Source organism: Chiloscyllium plagiosum, unplaced genomic scaffold (assembly GCF_037043375.1).
Source record: "Chiloscyllium plagiosum isolate Xiang-an unplaced genomic scaffold, Cpla_swu_hap1 HiC_scaffold_24, whole genome shotgun sequence".
Taxonomy (NCBI): Eukaryota; Metazoa; Chordata; class Chondrichthyes; order Orectolobiformes; family Hemiscylliidae; genus Chiloscyllium; species Chiloscyllium plagiosum.
In genome coordinates, this window is record NW_028270162.1 from 7,769,265 (window position 1) to 7,793,422 (window position 24,158).

General features: G+C 42.7%; 1 protein-coding gene across 12 annotated transcripts in view; it reads left to right on the plus strand.

Annotated features, from left to right (window-relative positions):
- Positions 1-24,158, plus strand: part of fbrsl1 (fibrosin-like 1) — a 1,023,586-nt gene that overhangs the window by 446,176 nt on the left and 553,252 nt on the right. The gene's annotated exons all lie outside the window — the stretch shown is intronic.

Genomic DNA, 24,158 nt, shown 5'->3' on the forward strand with positions numbered 1-24,158 from the left:
AATTAAACTCCATCTGCTGCTACTCAGCCCATTGGCCCATCGGATCAAGATCCCATTGTAATCCGAGGTAACCATCTTTGCTGTCCACTGCACCTCCAATTTTGCTGTTATCTGCAAACTTACTTACTATACCTCTTATGCTCACATCCAAATCATTTCTCTAAATGACGAAAAGTAGGGGACCCAGCACCGATCCTTGTGGCACTCCACTGGTCACAGGCCTCCACCATCACCCTCTGTCTTCAACCTTTGAACCAATTCTGTATCGAAATGGCTAGTTCTCCCTGTATTCCATGAGATCTAACCTTGCTAACCAATCCCGCATGGGGAACCTTGTCGAATACCTTACTGAAGTCCATACAGATCACGTCTACCGCTCTGCCCACATCAATCCTCTTTGTTAATTCTCCAAAAAACTCAATCAAGTTTGTGAGACATGATTTCCCATGTACAAAGCCAAGTTGACTATACCTAATCAGTCCTTGCCTTTCCAAATACATATACATCCTGTCCATCAGGATTCCCTCCAACAATTTGCCCACCACCACCTTCAGGGTCACTGGTCTATAGTTCCCTGGCTTTTCCTTATCACCTTTCTTAAATAGTGGCACCACGTTCGCCAACCTCCAGTGTTCTGGCACCTCATCCGTGACTATCGATGGTACAAATATCTCAGTAAGAGGCCCAGCAATCGCTTCCCACAGAGTCCAAGGGTACACGTGATCAGGTCCTGGGGATTTATCCACTTTTATGCGTTTCAAGACATCCAGCACTTCCTTCTCTGTAATACGGACATTTTTCAAGATGTCACCATCTAGTTCCCTACATTCTATATTTTTCATGTCCTTTTCCACAGTAATCACTGATGTAAATTACTCGTTTAGTATCTCCTCCATCTCCTGCAGCTGTACACAAAGGCCACCTTGCTGATCTTTGAGGGGCCCTATTCTCTCCTGAGTTACCCTTTTGTCCTTCATGTATTTGTAAAAAGCTTTTGGAATCTCCTGAACTCTGTTTGCCAAAGCTATCTCATGACCTCTTTTTGCTCTCCTGATTTCCCTCTTAAGTATGCTCCTACTGCCTTTATACTCTTCTTAGGATTCATTTGATCTATCCTGTTTATAGCTGACATATGCTTCTTCCTTCTTAAGCAAACCTTCAATTTCTTTTGTCACCCAGCATTCCCTACACCTGCCAGCCTTTCCTTTCACCCTAACAGGAATATACTTTCTCTGGACTCTCTTTATCTCATTTCTGAAGGCTTCCCATTTTCCAATTGTACCTTTACCTGCAAATATTTGCCCCCAATCAGCTTTTGAAAGTTCTTGCCTAATAACATCAAAATTGGCTTTTCTCCAATACAGAAATTCAACTTTTAGGACTTCCTGTTGTATAATATGCACTGTTTACAAAACATCAATACTTATTTCCCAGAGTCCTTTCGCCGACATTTATTTCTCCACAATAAAGAAGTTCATGGACAAAAGCAGGCAGATGGGTACGGATGAAGTCAAGTATGGTTTGTCCTCTTGTTGCTTCCCTCACCACCTGCTGCAGACTCAGTCCAGCAGCTATGTCCTTTAGGACCTGACCAGCTCAATCAGTAGTGCTGCTGCGAGCCACTGTTGGTCGTAGACATTGAAATCCCCCACCCAGAATATATATTGTGACCTTGCTTTCTCCAAATGTTGTTCATCATGGAGGGTTCCTCAGCCAAGGGGATGATACGTGGTAATCAGAATGTTTATTTGCCCATGTTTAACCTCAAGCCCATGAGACTTCATGGCTTCTGAAGTCAATGTTAAGGATTCCAAGGGCGATTCCCTCCTGACTTTACACCATTGTGCTGCCACCTGTACTGCATCTATCCTGCTCTGGGACGGGTGTTATTTAGGGGTGGTGATGGTGGTGTCTGGGATATCTTCCATCAGGTGAGTGTGACTGTCTGAGAGTTTTGTTTGACTGTTCTGTGAGACAGCTTTCCCAATTTTGGCACTAGCCCTTAGCTGTTTGTAAGAAGAACTTTGCAATGTCGACAAAGCTGTTTCTGATATTGCCTTTTTTTAGTGCTTAGGTCAACATTTCAGTTCGTTCTTGAGGATTTGTAGTGATTTATACAACTTGGATGGCTTGGTGGGCCATTTCAAAGGGCAGTTGAGAGCCAATTGCATTGCTGTGAGTCTGGAGTCATGGAGGCCAGATCAGGTGAGGTTGGCATAATTTCCTTCCCTGAAGGACATTAGTGACCCAAATGGGGTTTTCCAAAAATCGACAATGATTTCATGATCTTCAGTGGATTCTTTCTTCCAGATTTTTAAAATCTCAATTCCAATTTCGTCATCTGCTGGACTTGAACTTGGGACACCAGAATATTCGTGGTACATATTGGTACCAATGATATAGCCAGGAAAGGGATTGAGGATCTGAAAAGTGACTACAGACAGTTAGGTTGAAAGCTGAAGAGTAGGACCAATAGAGTAATGATTTCAGGTTTGCTACCGGGTGTCATGAGATAGTGAGATGAGGAACAGTCAGCAAATGCAGCTTAACACGTGGCTGCAAGGCTGGTGCAGGAGGGAGGGCTTCAGATACCTAGACCATTGGGATACCTTCTGGGGAAGGTGGGACCTGTACATGAAGGACGGGTTGCACCTGAACTGGAGGGGTACAAATGTCCTGTGTGGGAGATTTGCTTGTGTGATTCGGGAGGGTTTAAACTAATTTGACAGGGGGGGTGGGAATCAGAGCCACATGTTTGAGAGGGGGTCAGTTGCTGACATGACAGTGACAGGATATATTGAATCTAAAAGGAAGATTTCTCATGCGATGAAACAAAGGGATCAGTTAAAGTGTGTATGCTTTAATGCAAGGAGTGTCCGAAATAAGAGTTACGAACTTAGAGTGTGGATCAGTACTTGGGACTACGATGTTGTGGCCATAATGGAGACGTGGGTTTCACTGGGGCAGGAATGGTTGCTCGATGTTCCAGGGTTTAGAACGTTTAAAAAGAACAGGGAGGGTGGAAAAAGAGGAGGGTGTGTAGCATTGCTAATCAGAGTGCATCACAGCTACAGAAATGAAGGTTGTTGAGGAAGGTTTGTCGACTGAGTCAGTATGGGTGGAAGTTAGGACCAGCAAGGGAACAGCCACCGCAGTAGAGAGATTGAAGATCTCATAGGCGGGCAGATTCTGGAAAAATACAAAAGTAGCTTGTTGTTATGGGTGATTTCAACTTTCCCAATATCAACTGGAACCTCCTCAGTGCAGATGGTTTGGATGGAGCCAATTTTGTCAGGTGTGTTCAGGAGGGTTTCCTTACCCAGTATGTAGACAGACCGACGAGGGGAGAGGCCATTTTGGATTTGGTGCTCGCCAGGACAGGTGTCAGATCTCATGGTGGGAGAGCACTTTGGTGACAGTGATCACAACTGCCTCACATTTAACATAGCCTTGAAAAGTGAAAGGAGCAATTACCAAGGGAAGATATTTAATTGGGGAAAAGGAAATTATGACGCTATCAGACAGGAGTTGGGAAATATAGACTGGTAGCAATTGTTCCACAGGGCACAGCAGACGTGGAGATTATTTAAGGAGCAGTTGTTGCGAGTGATGCACAAATTTGTTCCTCTGAGGCAGGTAAGAAGAGGTAAGATTAAGGAACCTTGGATGACGAGAACAGAGGAACTTCTCGTCAAAAGGAAGAAGGCAGCTTATGTAAGGTGGAGGAAGCAAGGATCTATCACAGCTTTAGAGGATTACAGGCTTGCGAGAAAGGAGCTCCGAAATGGACTGAGGAGCGCCAGGAGGGTGCAAGAGAAAGGCTTGGCAAGAAGGATTAGGGAGAACCCAAAGGCATTTTACACATGTGTGGGGAATAAGAAAATGATCAGGGAGAAGGTAGGGCCAATCAGGGATAGCGGAAGGAACTTGTGCGTGGAGTCTGAGCAGATAGGGGAAGCCCTAAATGAGTTTTTTGCTTTGGTTTTCACCAAGGAAAGGGTAGTTGTTGTAAATGAAAACTTGGAGCTGAGATATAGTCTTGACCAGATCAAAATTGATTAAGTTGATGTGCTAGAAAGTTTGGCAAACATTAAGATTGATAAGTCCCCAGGGCCAGACCATATTTATCCTAGGCTGCTCCGGGAAGTGAGAAAGGAGGTTGCTAAGCCGCTGGCAAGGATATTTGCCTCCTTACTCTCCACGGGAGTCGTACCGAAGGATTGGAAGGAGGCGAATATTGTTCCTTTTTTCAAGAAGGGTAATAGGGAAATCCCTGGCAATTACAGATCAGTCAGTCTAACGTCTGTGGTCAGCAAAGTTGTGGAAAGAATTCTGAGGGATAGGATTTATAACTATTGGCAAAGCATAGTGTGATTATAGGCAGTCAGCATGGCTTTGAGAGGAGCAGGTCATGCCTCACAAATCTTATTGAGTTCTTTGAGGAGGTGTCAAGACAGGTTGACAACGGTCGAGCAGTGGATGTGGTGTATATGGATTTCAGCAAGGCGTTTGATAGGGTTCCTCATGGTAGGCTCATTCAGAAAGTCAGGATGTATGGGATATAGGGAGGTGCACAAGATCGAGGTGTACAAAATAATGAGAGGAATGGATAGAGTCAATAGCCAGTGACTTTTCCCCAGGGCAGGATTGACTGGTACGAGAAGTTATAGTTTGAAGATATTAGGAAGAAGGTATAAAAGAGACGTTAGAGGTAGGTTTCTTACACAGAGTTGTGAATGCATGGAATGCTTTACCAGCGGTGGTGCTGGAAGCAGAGTTATTGGGGACATTTTAAGCGACTGCTGGACATGCACATGGATAGCAGTGAGTTGAGGGGTGTGTCGGTTGTTACTATATTTTACATTAGGATTAAATCTCAGCACAACACTGTGGGCCAAAGGGCCTGTTCTATGCTGTACTGTTTTATGTTGTAATATTTGTTGAGTTTCTGGATTAATAGTTTTGTGATAATACCACTAGGCCATTGCCTCCCCATTTTTAGTACATTAAAAAATATTCTTCTATAGAATATGTGCATCACTGGCAAGCTTAGGCTTTATTTCCATCCTAGTCGCCTTTAAATTAAACTTTTAAACCAGAACATTACCTGCCTCACCAAGGGCCTGAACATTTCAGACCACTGCTACACCATTGTGAAAGATGCCTACCCCTGCCATCCCCCACCCTCATTTTGGAAACTCCAACCACAATGCCGTGTTTCTTCTCTCTGCTTAAGGCAAAAGGTCAAGCAGGAGACCCCCCCTCACGGATACAGGTCCAGCGTTGGTTGGAGGAGACAGTTGATCAACTCCAGTGCTGTTTGGAATCTGCTGATTGAGACATGTTCAAACAGTCCGCAGGTACCTTGCACGAGTCCGCCACCAACGTCACAGACTTTATCAGCAAGTGTGTGGAGGTCTGCATACCGATGAGGTCAATCCAGGTGTTCCCCAACAGAAAACCCTGGATGTATCAGGATATACACATCAGGAGACCCACCCAAATATAAGGAATCCAAGTATGACCTTCGCAGAGCCATTAAGACAGCCAACGACCAATACTGATCCAAACTAGAGACCCAGACGGACACCCGGTGACCATGGCAAGGACTGAATGACATCACAACTCTAAAAAGAGACAGTGCAAGATAGTAGATGATAACACATCCCTCTCAGATCGTCTCAACGCCTTCAATGCTTGCTTTGAGCAGAATTTCAGCGGAGAGATAACACCTATTCCGACAAGTACTGACGAACCTTTCCCAACAGTCACTGCATTAGAGGTCAGATCATTTTTCTTTCATGTGAATCCAAGGAAAACAATGGGGCCAGACGGAATACCAGGCAGTGCCCTTGGAGCATGCGCAGATCAACTGGCAGAGGTCTTCTCGGATATCTTCAACCTCTCCTTACAGCAGGCCACTGTCCCTGCCTATTTCAAGAGGGCCACCATCATCCCTGTGTCTGAGAAGGCTCAATCAACATGTCTGAATGACTACCGCCCAGTAGCCCTAACTTTGGTGGTCATAAAGTGCTTTGAAAGGCTGGTCATGACATTAATCAACTCCAGCCCCACCATTACCCTTGACCCACTCCAATTTGCCTATCAGACTAACAGATCCACGTCAGATGCCATATCACTTACTCTTCACTCCTCCCTCGAACAGCTTGACACTGAGAACAGCTAAGCAAGAATCCTACTCATTGACTATAGTTCAGTATTCAACTATTCTCCCCTCGAGACTGATTGATTGATTGATTGATTACTAAACTCAGTGATCTCGGACTAAACCTCACTCTCTGCAACTGGATCCTCAGTTTCCTGACCTACACGCCACAATCAGTGAAGATTGGGGACAATATTTCATCCTCACTAACACTCAACACTGAAGCCCCCCAGGGGTGCGTACACAGCCCCCTACTGTACTTACTGTATACTCACGACTGCGTCGCCAAATACCAGACTAATACCATTTACAAGTTTGCTGATGGTACCACCATAGTCGGTCGAATCTCAGATGACAATGAAACAGACTACAGACGGGAGGTGGAAGACCTGGAAAAATGGTGCACTGAGAACAACCTAGCTCTCAATGGTTACAAAGGCCCAACAACGTCTCTTCTTCCTCAGGCAGCTGAGGAAATTTGGCATGACGGCAAATACCCTTGCTAACGTTTATAGGTGCGCAATCGAGAGCATTCTGTTTGGATGTATCACTATCTGGTATAGCAGCTGTACCATTCAAGATCGGAGATGGTTACAGTGAGTGGTAAACTTGGCCCGGATGATCACAAAGGCCAATCTCCCATCTGTCGAATCCATCTACCAGGTCTGCTGTCAAGGAAAGGCCACCAGCATTCTCAAAGATTCATCCCACCCTGGCAATGTTTTTCTACAACCTGTACCATCTGGGAGAAGATACAGAATTCTGAACACATGCACCAGCTGGTTTTGAAACCGTTTCTATCCTACTGTTGTTAGAATACTGAATGGACTCACAAACTCTTAGCATTCGCCTGTACCTGTGTTTTGGTTTTTGCTGCTGTTTACCATTATTTACTTATCTATGCTACTTAACCGTGTGATCTACCTGTATTGCTCGCGAGACAAAACTTTTCCCTGTGCCTCGGTACACATGACAATAAATTTAATTCAATAAATGGATGAATTGCTCATAGAGTCATCGAGCTGTACAGCATGGAACCAGACCCTGCGGTCCAACTCGTCCATGCCAACCAGATCTTCTAAATCAATCTAGTCCCATTTGCCAGCACTTGGCCCATATCCCTTTAAATCCTTCCTATTCATATACCCATCTCGATGCCTTTTAAATGTTGTAATTGTACCAGCCTTCACCACTTCCTCTGGCAGCTCATTCCAAACATGCACCACCCTCTGCATGAAAAAGTTACCCCTTTGGTCCGTTATAAATCTTTCCGCTGTCACCTTGAACCTATGCCCTCTAGTTTTGGACACCCTCACCCCTTGTCTTTTTACCCTGTCCATGTTCCTCATGATTTTATATACCTCTGTAACATCACCCCTCAGCCTCCGATGCTCTAGGAAAAACATTCCCAGCCTATTCAGCCTCTCTCGAAAACTCAAATAGTCTTAATCTGGCAACATTTTTGTCAATTGTTTTTGTTGATTTTCAGAAGATAGTTTAGAGAGAACCATATTCATGTGGAATATCCATAGGGCAGATCAAGTTAGGATGATTGATTTTCTTCTCTGAAGGGCATTCGTGAACCTACTAGTTTTCTAGGTATTTGAATGAATGATTTTATTGTCACGTCTAAGAAGATAATGTTTTGTCGCCACAATCTGGTGCCATTTTGAAATACAAAAAGAATAGAAAGAAATCACTTAAATAGAGTTCATCTTCTTTCATAGAATCCCGACAGTGTGGAAACAGGTCATTTAGCCCAACAAGTCAGCAATGACCCTCCGAAGAGTCCAAACCCATTCCCCTATCCCTCTACATTTCCCCTGACTAATGCACCTAACCTACACATCCCTGAATAGTATGGAAAATTTAGCTTGGCCAATTCACCTAACCTGCACACCTTTGGACTGTGGGAGGAAACTCATGCAGACATGGGGAGAATGTGCAAACTCCACACAGTCGCCAGAGGGTGAGATCGAACCCAGGTCCCTGGTGCTGTGAGGCAGAAGTGCCAACCACTGAGCCATTGTGCTGTGCTGGTCAAATTGGGTCCCAAGCATGGCTTCAGGACATCTGCAAAGTCTCTGCAATGTGCTCCAGGCCTCAAGGAGTCCCAGCTGCAGATGCAGCAACGATGATGTTGATGCCCCAGGAAAATCCTGACGGTGGTGCTTCCACCACCTCGCTGATACTGTCAGGAGTCCTGGATCTTGGCCTAATGCAGCCAGAAGTCCAGGCTCTGGGCATACTGCAGCCAGGCAACCCTGCTCCGGGCACTGCCACTGCTGTCAGGAGTCTTGATTCACGATGCCAATGATGCAGTCACCACCCTGCCAGCAATAGTCTGGCCTCAAAGATGAATAAAGAGAAGAAAAAAAATGAAAAGGAGAGACAAAAGAATGCTGCCAGCCTGGAGTGGACAGGCTTAGGAGCCTGAACACTGCCTCCTGTTCTGGTGTGCTATCTTGGAAAAATTCATTCCATATTTTATTAATCAAATTTAAATTCTGTGCTGGGAATCTTTGGTTCTATTGCACTTTACTGTTGATTTGATGTTAGTCCTTTGATGTTGGGTCAAGAAACACTGATCTCTTGACAATATATAAAGGTAGTGCAGGAGGGGGTGGTGTGTTTTGTCATCATGTTGCATGAATCAAAATCATACTTTTCAAAGGTAGAAACCGAACTTGACATTGTGAAGTGCCTTGGTTTTCAGAAATCCAGGAGATATTTTTATTGTGCAAAAAAATTCCAAGATATGAAAATGGTATGTTTGGATCTTTAATCATGATTGCTTTGTTCTATTTCATTTCCTGAAAATATTTGTCAGTTTTCAGAAATTATTTCATGTTTTGATTTTTCATTGTTATTCTCCTGAAGCAACTTATGCATCGAGCGATTATTTGATCAATTTTAAAGCTGAAGCATTCTGTTGTGTAAGTAATCGAGTTGGATTACTGTAAAAGTTGACTGCAGCCTTAAGGTTTGTGCAAGTAGCCAAAATGCATAAACTACGAGGTACATTCCAAATCTTGCCAACAATAAAGTGGTGTCCAGTTTCTTAATTACATTTGTCTGAATGAGACATGACTTGAGTGTTGCTCGCTCAGTGGTTTACTGATTTTATTGCATTTTTATTGCTGTTGTAAAATGTCATTGAAAAGTTAGATAAAGTGTCTATGTGCTACTTTCCATAAACATCATAAAAATGTAAGTCTGAGTTTTGCAGACTAAGATTCAAGTAGATTTAGATTGTATTGGGTGTAGTCAGAAAACTGAAATGACACAGACATGGACAAATTACTTCGAATTGTCAACTAATTCCAAAAGTTATTTTTAAAATGCCTTTGTCTCTTGGTCAAATTGATAGAGATAATTTGCAAAATCCCACTTGGCATTGTAATTGTTGATATCTTTGGTCATTTTTGAAAAACATTCTAAAATCTCCCACTCGTGCTCTTGACCTGCAAGTCTTTTTGTTTGTTCCAGAGGTGCAAGTTTTATGGCTAAGTCAGTATTGCCCATTCCTAAATGTCATTGATGGTAGTAGTGAGCAATTTATTTTCAACGAACACAGTCCATGTATTGGTACACCCATATTGCTGATTAGGCAGAATTTGACTCAACTTGAAGGTGATGGTCTTTGCGTACATCTTATTGCTCTTGGCCTTCAAGATGGTAGTGGGGACAGGTTTGGTAAGTTCTCTCAAAGGACACTTGGTGAACTGGTGCAGTGCATCTTGGAGGTGGTACATGCTTCTTCTTTTGTATTTATTTATGTAGAGTGTGACCAAATGTTTGAAGGTTTAGTTAGGGTGCAAGTCAAATGGGTTGCCTTGCCCTGGAAGATGTTGAACTGCTTGAATATTATTTGAGTTGCACCCATCCAAGCAAGTTGAGAGTATTCATTCACAATCCTGTGTCTTATGTGCTAAGGAGGCAGATGTTGAGTTATGCACTACAGCATTCTAAGTGTCTGTCCTATTCTTGTAACTAGTTTTTATATGGCAGGTTCAGTTAATTTTCTGATTGACGGTAACTCTAGGCTATTGATGGTAAAGGATTTAGCTATGGCAATGCTATTGAGTGTCAAGGGGAGATAATTAGATTCTCTGTCATTGAAGATGGTCATTGCTTGGCACTTATACGTCCAAGGTTGGGTATTGTCCAGGCCTTGATTAGCGTGGTGCTGGAAAAGCACAGTTGGTCAGACAGCATCCGAGGATCAGGAAAATTGCCTCTATCCCTGATGAAGGGCTTTTGCCCGAAACATCGATTTTCCTGCTCCTCGGATGCTGCCTGATCTGCTGTGCTTTTTCAGCACCACTCTACTCTAGACTCTGGTTTCCAGCATCTGCAGTCCTTGCTTTTACCTATTGTCTAGGTCTTGCTGCACTTGGACTGTTTGATTATTTGAGCTGTCATGAATGATGCTGAATATTCGTTAGTCATCAGCAAACTTTCCACTTCCAACCTCATGGTGGAAGAAGGCTAATTTATGAAACAGCTGAAAATGTTTGGGTCTAGGACATCACAGAAGAACTCCTTTACGAAGTCTGAGATGAGTGATGTCCAACATCCAAAATCATGATCCTTTTTAACAGCGTAATTCCCATTAGTGAGAGTTTCCTCCTGACTTGCATTAATTTCTGTTTTGCTCGGGCTCCTTGCTGCCATACAGTCAAAATGCTGCATTGATATCAGTGGCAGTCATTTTCACCTCACCTCTTAAGTTTAGATTTTTAGTCTGTATTTGTATCAAGGCTACAATGAGGTCTGGAGTTGAGTAACCTTGGCACAGAACTGCATCAGTGAGTAGTTGTTGCTGAGTAAGTCTACTTGATAGTACTATTGATTGCATCTTCCATCACTTTGTCGACAATTGAGGTAGACTAATGGAATCAAAATATTGCTGGGTTCGAATGTCGTGCTTCTTGAAGATAGGACATGCCTTTTCAGTTTTTCATGTTGACAAGTAGATGGCAGTGTTCAAGTTGCACTGAACAATTTGGCGAGGAATGCAGATATTTCTGGAGGATTATTCTTATAATAGCTTCATAGAGGTCTACAGCACAGAAAAAGGCCCTTTGGTCCATCCAAATACAAGTGTTAGAATGATAGCATAGCTTTTGCAGTAATCCAGTGCCTTCAATTCACTCCAAGTGATGTCAGAAAATGGCTAAAAGAGCTGAGGATCATTGTCTCTGATGCTAGGGTCCTCAGGAGTAGGGCAAGTAGGATGATGCAATCAGCAGTTTTGGCTAATAAGAGATGCAAATGTACCAGTCTTGACTTTTGAACTGGATAGGAATATTTGTGCAGCCCGACCACCTATTAGTTGTTTGTTTTGTGCACCACTATTCACGATTTTATGTGGCAGGACTTTGATCTGATTGATTTGTTTCTCATCACGTGCTGCGCCCACTGTTTGTCATATAGGTATTCCTGTGTTGTAACTGTGCCAGATAGTTACCTTACTTTTAGATATGCCTGGTGCTGCTCCTGGTAGGTTTGAATGTCTGGTTTTGAATTGCTAGATCTGTTGGAAATCTATCCTGCTTAGCCAGACAGTAGTGCCACACCATAGGACAGAGGGCAGTGAAAATGGTATTTGTTTCCACAAGGACTGTGCAGTGTACAGATGCACTGTGACAGGTAGGTTTGTAAACATGCAGTCGTGTAGGTTTTTCCCTCTGGCTTGTTACCTCACCACCTGCTGCAGCACCAGTCTGGCAGCCATCTCCTTTAAGGCTTGCGCAGTAGTAATTCTGCTGTGTCATTGCCTTTGTGCTGGGCATTTAAGTTCCCCATGCAGAGTACATTCAATGTTCTTGATACCCTCAACATGCATCTCCCAGTTGGTGTGCAACTGAGGAGTGCTAATTGACCAGCTTGGGATGGAAGGGGGTGTGGTGTGTGGTAATCAGCAAGAGGCTTCTTTGTCCATGTTTTACCTGATGCCATGTACTCTGGAGTCAATGTAAGGTGTGATTTGATGGGTATAACTGTGTCAGACTTGTGTGACTATTACGTGGAACATCTGCATCATTTTTAGCAGAAACTTGCAGGTGTTATAAGGAAGATTATGCTTGCTGGGTTGCTGTTTTTTGTGCATGGGCCAATGAGTGATTCATCCAGTTTCATTCTTTTCAGATTTTTTATTGATTTCATGTAACTGAATGGCTCGTCCATTTCAGAGGGCAGTTAAGACGTGATTATTTTGCTGACGGTCTGGAGTCACACGTTGGGTTGACCAGGTAGGGATGGTAGATTTCTTTCCCTGAAGAAGATGAGTGATTTTTGTGGATTTTTACCACAATTGGCAAACATTTCATGGTCATCGTTCTTGAAACAATTCATTAATTCCATTCAAGTTCCAAAGCTGTGATAGTAAGATTTGATTATTGTGAATTATTCATCCAGTGATATCACCACTGTTTGATCAGTTCCCCAAAACTCTGTTGTAAGTTATTGTACTCTTGGCTTCTGTCAGTTTAAACCTGATCATCATCATTTCTACATCAACAAAATTGATCTTCTTTCACCTCTGCTTCTTTTGCTAGTCATCTTAAGTTTGTATTTTGATTACTGACCTTTTCTGTCATTGAAAACAATTGCTGTTTATTCATTGTATTAAATCTTTGCTGATTTTGAACACCTCTCTTAAATTTCCCCTTCAACTTCTCTGTAAGAGCACGTCCAACTTCTCAGAATTCTGGATAAAACTTAAGTCCTATGTTTCTTCTAGCATTCTAGTAAATCTCATCTGAGCCCTCTCCAAGATCTTAATCCTTCCTGAAGTGTCATACTTAGAATTAAACAAAATTCTTGAGCGTGGCCCAGCCAATATTTTATAATCACCTATCTTTTTACTCTGTTTATCTATACATAAAGCCCCGGAGCCCATAGGTCTTTCGCAGCCATCCCAAATGCATTTTAAGGCGTGTAGGTATTCCCTTTAAAAATGTTTGCTCATCCTTAAATAATTGTTGTACTTCCTAAGCTTCCAATATAATCACCCAAATATTTCCCTTTCTTTGGCCTTGCTTTGGATTCAAACTTAATTCTGCTATTTCATATAGTCGATCAGCTATTCTTCCCAGGATTTCAATTTTTCTGAAGTCCTAGCCTTCCTCTTCATTATGCAGATAATAAAAATACAACTTTTTTTGTGAATGATTTGTTGCTACTTGAAATAACATCACAGAGGCCAGTATCCTGTTACAAAATTGCCCTTATTTACAAGTGAACAGTACGTGGACTCTGACCAGTTGGTTCAGAGCCCTTTCCCACAGTGAATAGAACCCCTGGAAATTCTATTTATATTTGTCAGTCAGGGTTCCCCAATGGGCCCAGGTTAATAGCCCCATTAGAGATCTCATACTCAACTTGATCCACCTGGCCAACTTCGTTCCAATCATAATATCACTACTCGAACATACAGTCAGTTCTGCTACAACATGTTTTTGCTTTACCCGAATTTGCTGAAACGTGATTAGGTGAATAGGGAATGCTGTTTCTAAAAGGCAAAGTTTTAAAGTATGTGTTGGCTGTAATGCAATTATATCGCTAACACCGAGTGTTATTTGTATTGCGTGATTTTTGCATAGTGTGGGTCGCACAGGATTGTAGATATTGTGTTCTGGAAGAAATAGCTGTATTTAGCTTCTTTCTGCCACTTGGCAATTTTTGTTTTCATCCACAATGTGTGCTTAACTCCATCACTTATAAGGTTAAACTTGTACGAACTCTCACTTTCTGTGGTTCATAACATTATAACTGAAGGCCTTCCGTGTTAACCACTTGACATCCTGTAAACTTATTGATTATTACCATCATGTTGCTGCTTATGTGCTCTATTACTAGAGCAGCTTTTATGGTTGCAACTGTGCTGCAATACATTTCATACAGGAATTAAACCAATCTAGTTCCTTTAAGTTGATTAAGACAATTCATGAGTTGTTTAATTTGTCTTAACCTCAGCCATTTTAAAATAGCTAGCTTTATCATGAAAGACACTCCCTCTTGCCTGAGGTGTGGTGAGTCTCAGGTTAAGTCACCATAAACTATCTGTCTGATGTGAGTGCAGCTCTATGTTCTGATAGGACTATGGCAACTTCAACATACAAGAGTTTTTGTGGTGCAATGACAGTGTTTCTTTCTCTGAGACAGAAGTCTTGGATTCAAGTGCCACCTGCTCCAGAAATGTGTAATAACATCTCTGCACAGGTTGGTTTTTAAAAAAAGCAGATTCCACTCTTCTAACCTCTCCCTCACTTAAAAAAAAATGGCTATTTTGCACAGGCTGAGGTTACCATGAAAGACACTTTCTGAGCCTCTCCCTTCGCCTGAGGTGTGGCGACTTTTAGGTTAAACCACCAGTAGTTGTCTCTCTAATGCCAGTGCAGCTCAATGCTTTGATTGGACTATGGCAACTTAAAACTTTTAAGGATTCTTGTGGTGCAGAGTTAGTATCCTTATTCTTGGGCTAGGAGTCTAGGGTTCAATCCCACCCTACTCCAGAGGTGTGTAATCAAACATGTGAAAAAATTGATTTGAAAATATCTCCACTATTATCTTGAAGGTGCACTACTTTACATGAACAAAATATTCTAAAGGCAGCTATTTTAGGGTTGTTGTGGCACAGCAGTAGTGTTCCTGACTCTCGGCCAGAAGACCTGGGTTCAACTCCCAACTGCTCCAGTGGTGTGTGATAACATATCTGAATAGTTTGATTAGAAAGTATCTCAAGCCAACTGTTACTGCCATGATGTGACATTCCCATAAACACTTTTGCTGTCATTTGCAAAAATCATCAATTAGCACAGTGATACTTATAAGTTCTAGATTATAATTAAAATTCACATCCCAAAATCTATTTGGTTGTTAATGCTTGCTGGGTTGCTGTTCCCCATGTTTAACCTTTCGGGCAATAGGAGACAGCCGAGTGTGTTAACTCATGATTCGGAGATGCCGGTGTTGCACTGGGGTGTACAAAGTTAAAAATCACACAACACCAGGTTATAGTCCAACAGGTTTAATTGGAAGCACACTAGCTTTCGGAGCGACGCTCAGGTGATTGTGGAGGGCTTGATCGTAACACAGAATTTATAGCAAAAATTTGCAGTGTGATGTAACTGAAATTATACATTGAAGAATTGATTGTCTGTTAAGCCTTTCATCTGTTCGAATACAGTGATAGTTTCACTTCTTTCATGTGTAAATCACAAAACCCTTTTTTTAAAAGTTGCATTCTCGGGTTAGCTGTTAACAATGGTGATAGCTAGACAATATGTTGAAGGTGTTAGCCTCCTGTGTTCTCTGTCTATGACCTGATGTTTAGATTGATTCCAATCTAAAAAGTGAGATAACAGAGTTTTACATAAATTCATGCAGTTTTTGAGCTCACATGAATGTATGTGGTTTTTGAGCAAAGTGCAATGTAACTCTGCAAGTACAAAAAATTCACCACACAAAATATGTGTGTGCACGTGGTTCTTTGTCTGTCTGTCTGGGGTGGGGGTTGTGAGTGTGAGAATGTGTGTGTGTGTGTGTGTGTGTGTGTGTAGTGAGTGCAGAGTGTCTTAAGTCTGTGAGGGGGTGCATGTGTGGGAGTGTGTGTGTCTATAAGGGTGTGTGTGCGTGTCTGTGTGTACTTGTGTCCGTGTGTATGTGAGAGTGTGTGTGTGTGTAGTGCAATGGTGATCACCTGTAATGTGACATGAACTCAAGGTTGAGGCCCTCCCTCTGGGTACCGAACTTAGCTATCAGCCTCTGCTCGGCCACTTTCCTCTGCTGCCTGTCCCGAAGTCCACCTTGGAGGATGGTCACCCGAAGGTCCGAGGCTGAATCCTCCAAGGTGGACTTCGGGACAGGCAGCAGAGGAAAGTGGCCGAGCAGAGGCTGATAGCTAAGTTCGGTACCCATAGGGAGGGCCTCAACTGGGACCTTGGGTTCATGTCACATTACAGGTGATCACCATTGCACTACACACACACACACACACACACACACACACACACACACACTCTCTCTCTCTCTCACATACACACACACACACACTCTCTCTCACATACACACGGACACAGGTACACACAGACACCCACACATGCACCCCCTCACAGACTTAAGACACTCTGCACTCACTATACACACACACACACACACACACTTTCTCACACTCTCAACCCCCACCCCAGACAGACAGACCCATATGCTCCAGAATTAACTGCATCTCTAGGCAAGCCAATCCAGTACAGTTTCAACACAGGAATTTACCTGCCAATGTGGAAAGCTACTGTTATAGTGGAAAATCATATTTCCTGTTCACAAACAGCAGGAAGAATCCAATAGGGTCAATTACCACTCTATTAGTGTACTCTCAATCACCAACAAAACGATGGAAGATATCATCAACAGTCCTATCAAGCAACACTTGCACAATAACCACCTGTTCAATCATGCTCAGTTTGGATTCTACCAGGCCCACTTAGCTTCGAACCTCAATACAGCATCTGTCCACTCATTGCCAAAATAGCCAAACTCAAGCAGAAAAAAAAGAGGGTGACTGCTCATGATATCAAAGCAATATTTGACCAAGTGTAGCATCAAGAAGCCTTAGCAAAACTGGTCAATTGAGGAGGTTGTTTTTGTTTTTGTTTTTCTCTTTTCCTTTTATTGGGCTATATTCTGGCGCACAACCAGTTACTACTGCAGTCTGGACCTCTCCAATTTCTGGGCCTGCTCCTACTGCTGCAGCCTGGGCTCCTGAGGACTGTTGCTGGTGTCTGGGACCTACCAACAGGTATGTCGTCCCCCAGGGCATCCATGTCTGACTTTCGCCCTGCAATGCCTGGCCTCGGGGACCCTTAGACTGAACCTTGCCTCATCACCTGGGCCCTGGCTGCGAACTTGAGGAATCTGCTGCTGCTGCTGTTGTCTCTCTTGGTCCTGGGCAGGAGGTTGGGGTCCTGGCCCACCCACCATCACCTAACAGCACAGGGCAAAGCAGAAAGTAGCTTTCACAATGCTCCCTGCCTTCCCCCAACCAGTCTTTTTTCAAAAGAAGCTGGAGGGAGGTGCCTCAGACCCCATGATTGCCAGGGAAGGCAGGGAGGGGCCAACACCCACAAAGACCACAGTATCCTTGGGGAAGATACACCACCCCCAGGAGGAGAACAACTTCCCCATGGCACGCCAACAGCTCCCCAGGGGTGAGCTTACAGTGCCTCCCGCCTTTTCCATGCTGCGGCCTGACCTACCCGGAGCCCCTGCTGCCGTTATTCCACCCCTTGGGGAAGGGCCAGAGCCTCACGTAGGCTCTGGTGTGGGCTGTAATCTTTATAATGCTGCTGGATCATGGAGCGGTGGAGGGGAGGAAGATGTTATCCTCACTCTTCCCTGTTTTTCTGGGCACCTTGGCCCTGGGGGTGGACGTTTTCACGCCTAGGGCCAAGCCTCTGCCACCTGATGACCCAACCTCGGGCATTGTGGGAAGGGGTGCATTGAGGAGGTTACCACCTGTGACCTTAGGGGTGCAGTTGCTGGGGGTTTGAGGCCAACTGGCAGTGCTGGTTCAGCCCCACTCTCATGGTAGGGGAGGGTCCAGTGACTGAGGGCGACTGCCCAGAGGGTTTGGACTCGGTGGGCACCGGGGATGACTTCCACTGCCCCATATCCCCCTCGAGGAACTGAGATTTTGTAGAGGGAGCTCTCAGTCACTGAGATACAGCCCAGCTGGTGCTTGACCACTGACCTCGTGGACGTCTGGTAGAATCTCCATCCTGACTCCATTACCTGCATGTTTGTGAGGCCTGGAGTCGGACCATCCAGAATCGACTGCCAGTATGTTTTGCGGGCGTATTCTATTCAGCGTAATAGAAACTCTGCAGAAGCTGATATGTGTTTTCAGCTATCATGTCAAAAAGAAAGGTTCTTGAGGAACATTAGTGATGTGTAAACAGAAGGAAAGCTATTGCAGATGAAGAAACCACAGTTAAAAATCATAGGGATATTAATAAAAATGTTTCAATATATTTTAGCATTCCTTATTAGCCATAAAACTAGACCCATCCACTTAGGAAATTAGTCTCTTTGCTTCTCATTTCCTGCAAGAAGATGGATGGGGATTACTGGGTGGCTAGTGACAGTACTAGGGATTACAAAGTAAATATTGATGGTTGTGTGTGATGAAGCCTCCAGATGTGCATTCAACTAGAATTGGAAACTCTGGGTCAGTGGTAGTGAAAATCTAGTATTTATCAACTGGGCTCAAAATCTTATTCGTTTTATACTTATCAAACTGATGTGGTAGGAGATTATCCCTGTCGTCAGGAACTGATTGCAGGCATGCCTTTTAAATTTAGCTTAATGTGAAATAGAAATTACTGTACACACTGCTGAGTATGCAGTCTATAAATCCCTTGATGTGCCTTGTTGACATGTACGAGTTATAGCATTAACTATTTTCTGTATTATTTCTTGTGAATGAGTCACTTTGCTTATCTTTTCTTGAGGGTACTGAACCATGTCTTCTAAGTGTTGCTGTAACAATGCCAACAGCTTGTCAAATCTAACGAGATCACTTTACAATAATTTTGGTGTGAAACAGAACTCATTTGCAGAACTAGCTTGTGGTTATTGTGGTTGTAGATGTTGCTGATGCAGCATTAGTCAGTATATTTGCAGTAGTAACTAAGCAACTGCATTTCAGAATTGCATCAGAAATCTGTGGCTTGGTTATTTAAGAAACTCCACTCCAAAGATGCAAACAAGAACTTATCAAACAACGTACAGGTGGATGAGAAATTTGGGTTTTCGAGAACCTAGGATTTGGCACACTCAGCCCTGGAGGTTGTTGTATGATATCGTCATTCCACAACATTTTTCACTTTATAAGTACTGAGAAGAGATCTTTGTTTCAGTGTCATTTAATATACTGAAACATTTCTAAAATTACAGTTTATATTTCATTTGATGAAGTAAAATAAGTACAAAATACCATTTAACATGCTTGGGCCTACGGTAGTTTCCTTTCATAGAATCTTAGGATCCCTGCGGTGCAGAAAGAGACCATTTGGCCTATTGAGTCATGTACTGACCCTCTGAAGAGCATTCCACCCAGCAGTAGCCCACCCTATCCCTGTATTTACCATGGCTAATGGACTTTGCCTGCATATCCCTGAATACTGTGAGCAGTTTAATGTGACCAATGCAGCACATCTTTGGACTGTGTGAAGAACTGAAGCACCCAAAGGAAACCTGGATCCCTGGCACTGTGAGGCAGCAGTGCTAACTATTATGCCATGAAATTGAGTGATCAATGAATTATTAAAATCCTGTTGTTGTCCTGTGGACCATTTGGAGTGACTTGGAAAATTAGCAGTTTGTTGACAGGTCATTTTCCATTGTATATAATTTTTCCTCCCATTTACTTGCACCTTGGAATGGGGACACTAAGTTGGTCAGGCAAATGGGCCACTTTGACATTCTGCCAAGAACATAAAAGCACAAGAAGCTGGGGCATAGGTAGACAGAACAATGCTCACACCTACTCTGTCATTCAATAGGATCATGGCTGAACTTGGCCTCAACTTTGCTTTCCTGCCTGTCCACCATAACTGAGATGACTGCAGCTTCAATATTCTCAAACAGCTCAAATAGTCCACAATAATACATTGCTGTCCAAGTCAAATCTGCCATCTAAAACATTCACTCTCTACCACTAATCCATGATGACTGCACTGCAGCAACTTGTGGAGACTTTGTCCACAGCACCTTCCAAACCCACAACTTCTACCACTTAAAGGATCAAGGGCTGTGATGCGTAGAATGACCACCACCTGTGAATTTCCTTCCATTATCATACGTCATCATGACTTGGAAATATATTACCATTCCTGCACAGTTGCTGAGTCAGAATCCTAGGACTCCCTCATTATAAGCACTGCAAACTGCTACATGCACTACAGCAGTTGAACCAAATAGCTCTTTACCATCATCTCCAGGGAATTTAGGATCGGCAATAAGTGCTGGCTTTGCTCCCCAATAAACAGTTTCTTGAACAAACTCAGCCTGAAACTTTTATAATGACCTCCAAAAACTCTGGGGCAGAAATTCCAAATTCTTCCTTGTCTCCATCTGAAATGATAGACCACTTATTCTGAATTTCTCTCATGACTTTGTTTTAGTTGTTGCGGAATGTGAACATCGCTGGCTAGACCAACATTTCTTGCCCATTCCTAAATGCCCAGAGTGCATTTAAAAGTCATCCACATTAGTGGGTCTGGAGTCACGTGTAAGCCAGAACAGGTACGGACAACAGATTTCCTTCCCTAAAAGACATAGTGAACCAGATAGGTAAATAAAAACATCCTCTCAGCATCAATCCTTTTAAATTCCCTCGGTATCTTGTTCGTTACAATAAAATTACCTTTCTTTCCTTGAATAAAGGCCCAAGCTGCTCAATCCTTCCTCATGAGACAATCCTTTCATCCCAGGGATCAGTCTTGTGAATCTTAACTAAACTTCCTCCAATTTAAATGTAACTGTCCTTCTAACTACATTTAGTATATGGTTTCTAAAGTTCTTTCAATCTAATAGTCTACCACTCATTTAATGCCATGTATCTCCATTCTATTGTAACCTAATGCATTAAAAATAAATTTCCAGCCACAAGTTAAAACAATCATCTTTGCTTATTGCCATGCTTCTTTAAAACAATCATTTTTGGTTTCATGGGACCTCGGTAAGAGTTAATCAACAGACACAACAGAAACTACAGTAAACTTTTTATTGTCTGGCATAGAAGTTTGCTGATTGACCAAATAATCCAATAGTCAGGAGTCCACCAAATGCATCTTAAAAAACACTGAGTAATAGAAATGTGATTCTTTACTTAATACAAAAACCACTTAAATAATAATGCAACTTTGCCTTAAATAGAACTTACCAGCAAAGAGCCTTCTCACTCTCACCGTCACCCTCAGCTGGCTACTTAGACATTGCAATATTTGAGGTGAAATTGACTCGAAATTGAATCATTTGTTGATACTTCATGTGGCCAGTTAATTGAACAAGAAATATATTTACATTGCGGTTAATATATCTTTTATAAAGTGTAATAATTGGCCAAAATAATACAGTAAACTACTTATTTTTGTCAGTTTATCAAGAGTACCGGTTCAGAAGATGCTGGTTAAAACACAATTTGCTGTGATTTGATGAGTAGCTGTACACTGTCACAGGACAGCCAACTCACCCGGGAGTCACATCTGTCCATAAAATTTGTCCATGCTCTAGGGCAGGTTTCCATATATTTACAACTGACTAGGGAGAAGAAATCTCTTCCTGTGTACAATATGTTGAGCATTCTGTGAAAGCTCTTGTGATGATTCTAAAAGGTGATTAACAGGTTTCTCCCTGTTAGTTGAAATAGATTTTGTGGACTAGTATATTAGTGCCACCTTTTTTTAAGTATTGTTTGATTTGTATCCCTAGATCTAATCAACTCATCAGCAGTGGCTAACTAGAAAACGTGATAAAGTGTATTATGCATTTATAATTTTCTATAATCTATAATATTTTCAGTATATGCATTTAAATGGAGTTCATCGTGTTTTGCAATGCCATGTGAAATGTATGGTAATACTGTATAATTGAATCATTTTTTGCGTACTTTGAGTCTAGAAAAATGTACCTGGTGTAATGGTGACATGCTGCAGGTTGAGATCTGGGATAGTCTGGGGAAGCTAGAAAACCACTCACTCTTCAGAGATCTGTCACAGAGTTTTTAATTACTGGAGATGTGGGAGTTACTGCCCCCAGTCAATGGCTGGAGTGAAATAGGATATTTTGTTTCAGAAGCATACTATTTACGAAAGATTATTTTTGAGTACAGGGATAGTAAATTGACGGCTGGAAAATATTGCATTTGGGAATATTTCAAACTGTTAAAGAAAATCGTGTCATGTAAGTAAAATGTGTATGTAGTGCATCGACCCATAAGTGATTTCCAAAGCAGAGGTCTGCAATACAGTAACTTAGAGTCATAGAGTCATAGAGATGTACAGCATGGAAACAGACCCTTTAGTCCAACCCGTCCATGCCGACCAGATATCCCAAACCAATCTAGTCCCACCTGCCAGCACCCGGCCCATATCCCTCCAAACCCTTCCTATTCATATACCCATCCAAATGCCTCTAAAATGTTGCAATTGTACCAGCCTCCACCACATCCTCTAGCAGCTCATTCCATACACATACCACCTTCTGCGTGAAAAAGTTGCCCCTTAGATCTCTTTTATATCTTTCCCCTCTCACCCTAAACCGATGTCCTCTAGTTCTGGACTCCCCAACCCCGGGGAAAAGACTTTGCCTATTTATCCTATCCATGCCCCTCATAATTTTGTAAACCTCTATAAGGTCACCCCTCAGCCTCCGAGGCTCCAGGGAAAACAGCCCCAGCCTGTTCAGCTTCTCCTTATAGCTCAAATCCTCCAACTCTGGCAACATCCTTGTAAATCTTTTCTGAACCCTTTCAAGTTTCACAACATCTTTCCGATAGGAAGGAGACCAGAATCGCACGCAATATTCCAACAGTGGCCTAACCAATGTCCTGTACAGTTGCAATATGACCTCCCAACTCCTGTACTCAATACGCTGACCAATAAAGGAAAGCATATCAAACACCTTCTTCACTATCCTATCTACCTGCGACTCCACTTTCAAGGAGCTATGAACCTGCACTCCAAGGTCTCTTTGTTCAGCAACACTCCCTACGACCTTACCATTAAGTGTATAAGTCTGCTAAGATTTGCTTTCCCAAAATGCAGCACCTCCCATTTATCTGAATTAAACTCCATCTGCCAACTTCTCAGCCCATTGGCCCATCTGGTCCAGATCCTGTTGTAACCTGAGGTAGCCCTCTTCGCTATCCACTACACCTCCAATTTGTCATCTGCAAACTTACTAACTATACCTCTTATGCTTGCATCCAAATCATTTATGTAAATGACAAAAAGTAGAGGGCCCAGCACCGATCCTTGTGGCACTGCACTGGTCACAGGCCTCCAGTCTGAAAAACAACCCTCCACCACCACCCTGTCTTCTGTCTTTGAGCCAGTTCTCTATCCAAATGGCTAGTTCTTCCTGCATTCCATGAGATCTAACCTTGCTAATCAGTCTCCCATGGGGAACCTTGTCGAACGCCTTACTGAAGTCAATATAGATCACATATACTGCTCTGCCCTCATCAATCTTCTTTTATACTTCTTCAAAAAAACTCAAGTTTGTGAGACATGATTTCCCACGCACATAGCCATATTGACTATCCGAATCAGTCCTTGCCTTTCCGAATACATGCACATCCTGTCCCTCAGGATTCCCTCCTACAACTTGCCCACCACCGAGGTCAGGCTCACCAGTCTGTAGTTCCCTTGCTTGTCTTTACCACCCTTCTTAAACAGTGGCACCACATTTGCCAACCTCCAGTCTTCCGGCACCTCACCTGTGACTATCGACGATACAAATATCTCAGCAAGAGGCCCAGCAATCACTTTTCTAGCATCCCACAGAGTTCTCGGGTACACCTGATCAGGTCTTGGGGATTTATCCACCTTTAACCGTTTCAAGACATCCATTGTTTTAATCCATTTTCTGGTTTTATTTCAACAAAAAAAGATAAAAATAACCATCAATAATAATAAAAATGACTTAACTATTAATAAACTTACCATATTTTCACATTAGTAAGGTTATTGATATATTTTCTTCACCCAGAATTTTTAATGATTAATTACCATACTTTCGGTTTGATACAGTAATGCTGAATAGCACACAAAAGCTGTCATGTCAACTCCAGTTTGAGTTTGTACTTTGTCTGCACCAAACTTGTGCATCCTCTTCAGGGTGATGTCTTGAGGGATTTGAGAGACTTGATTTGCTTTATAGATCTCACAGTTGCTTGATCCTTTCCCAGTTCCATGTGTATGCT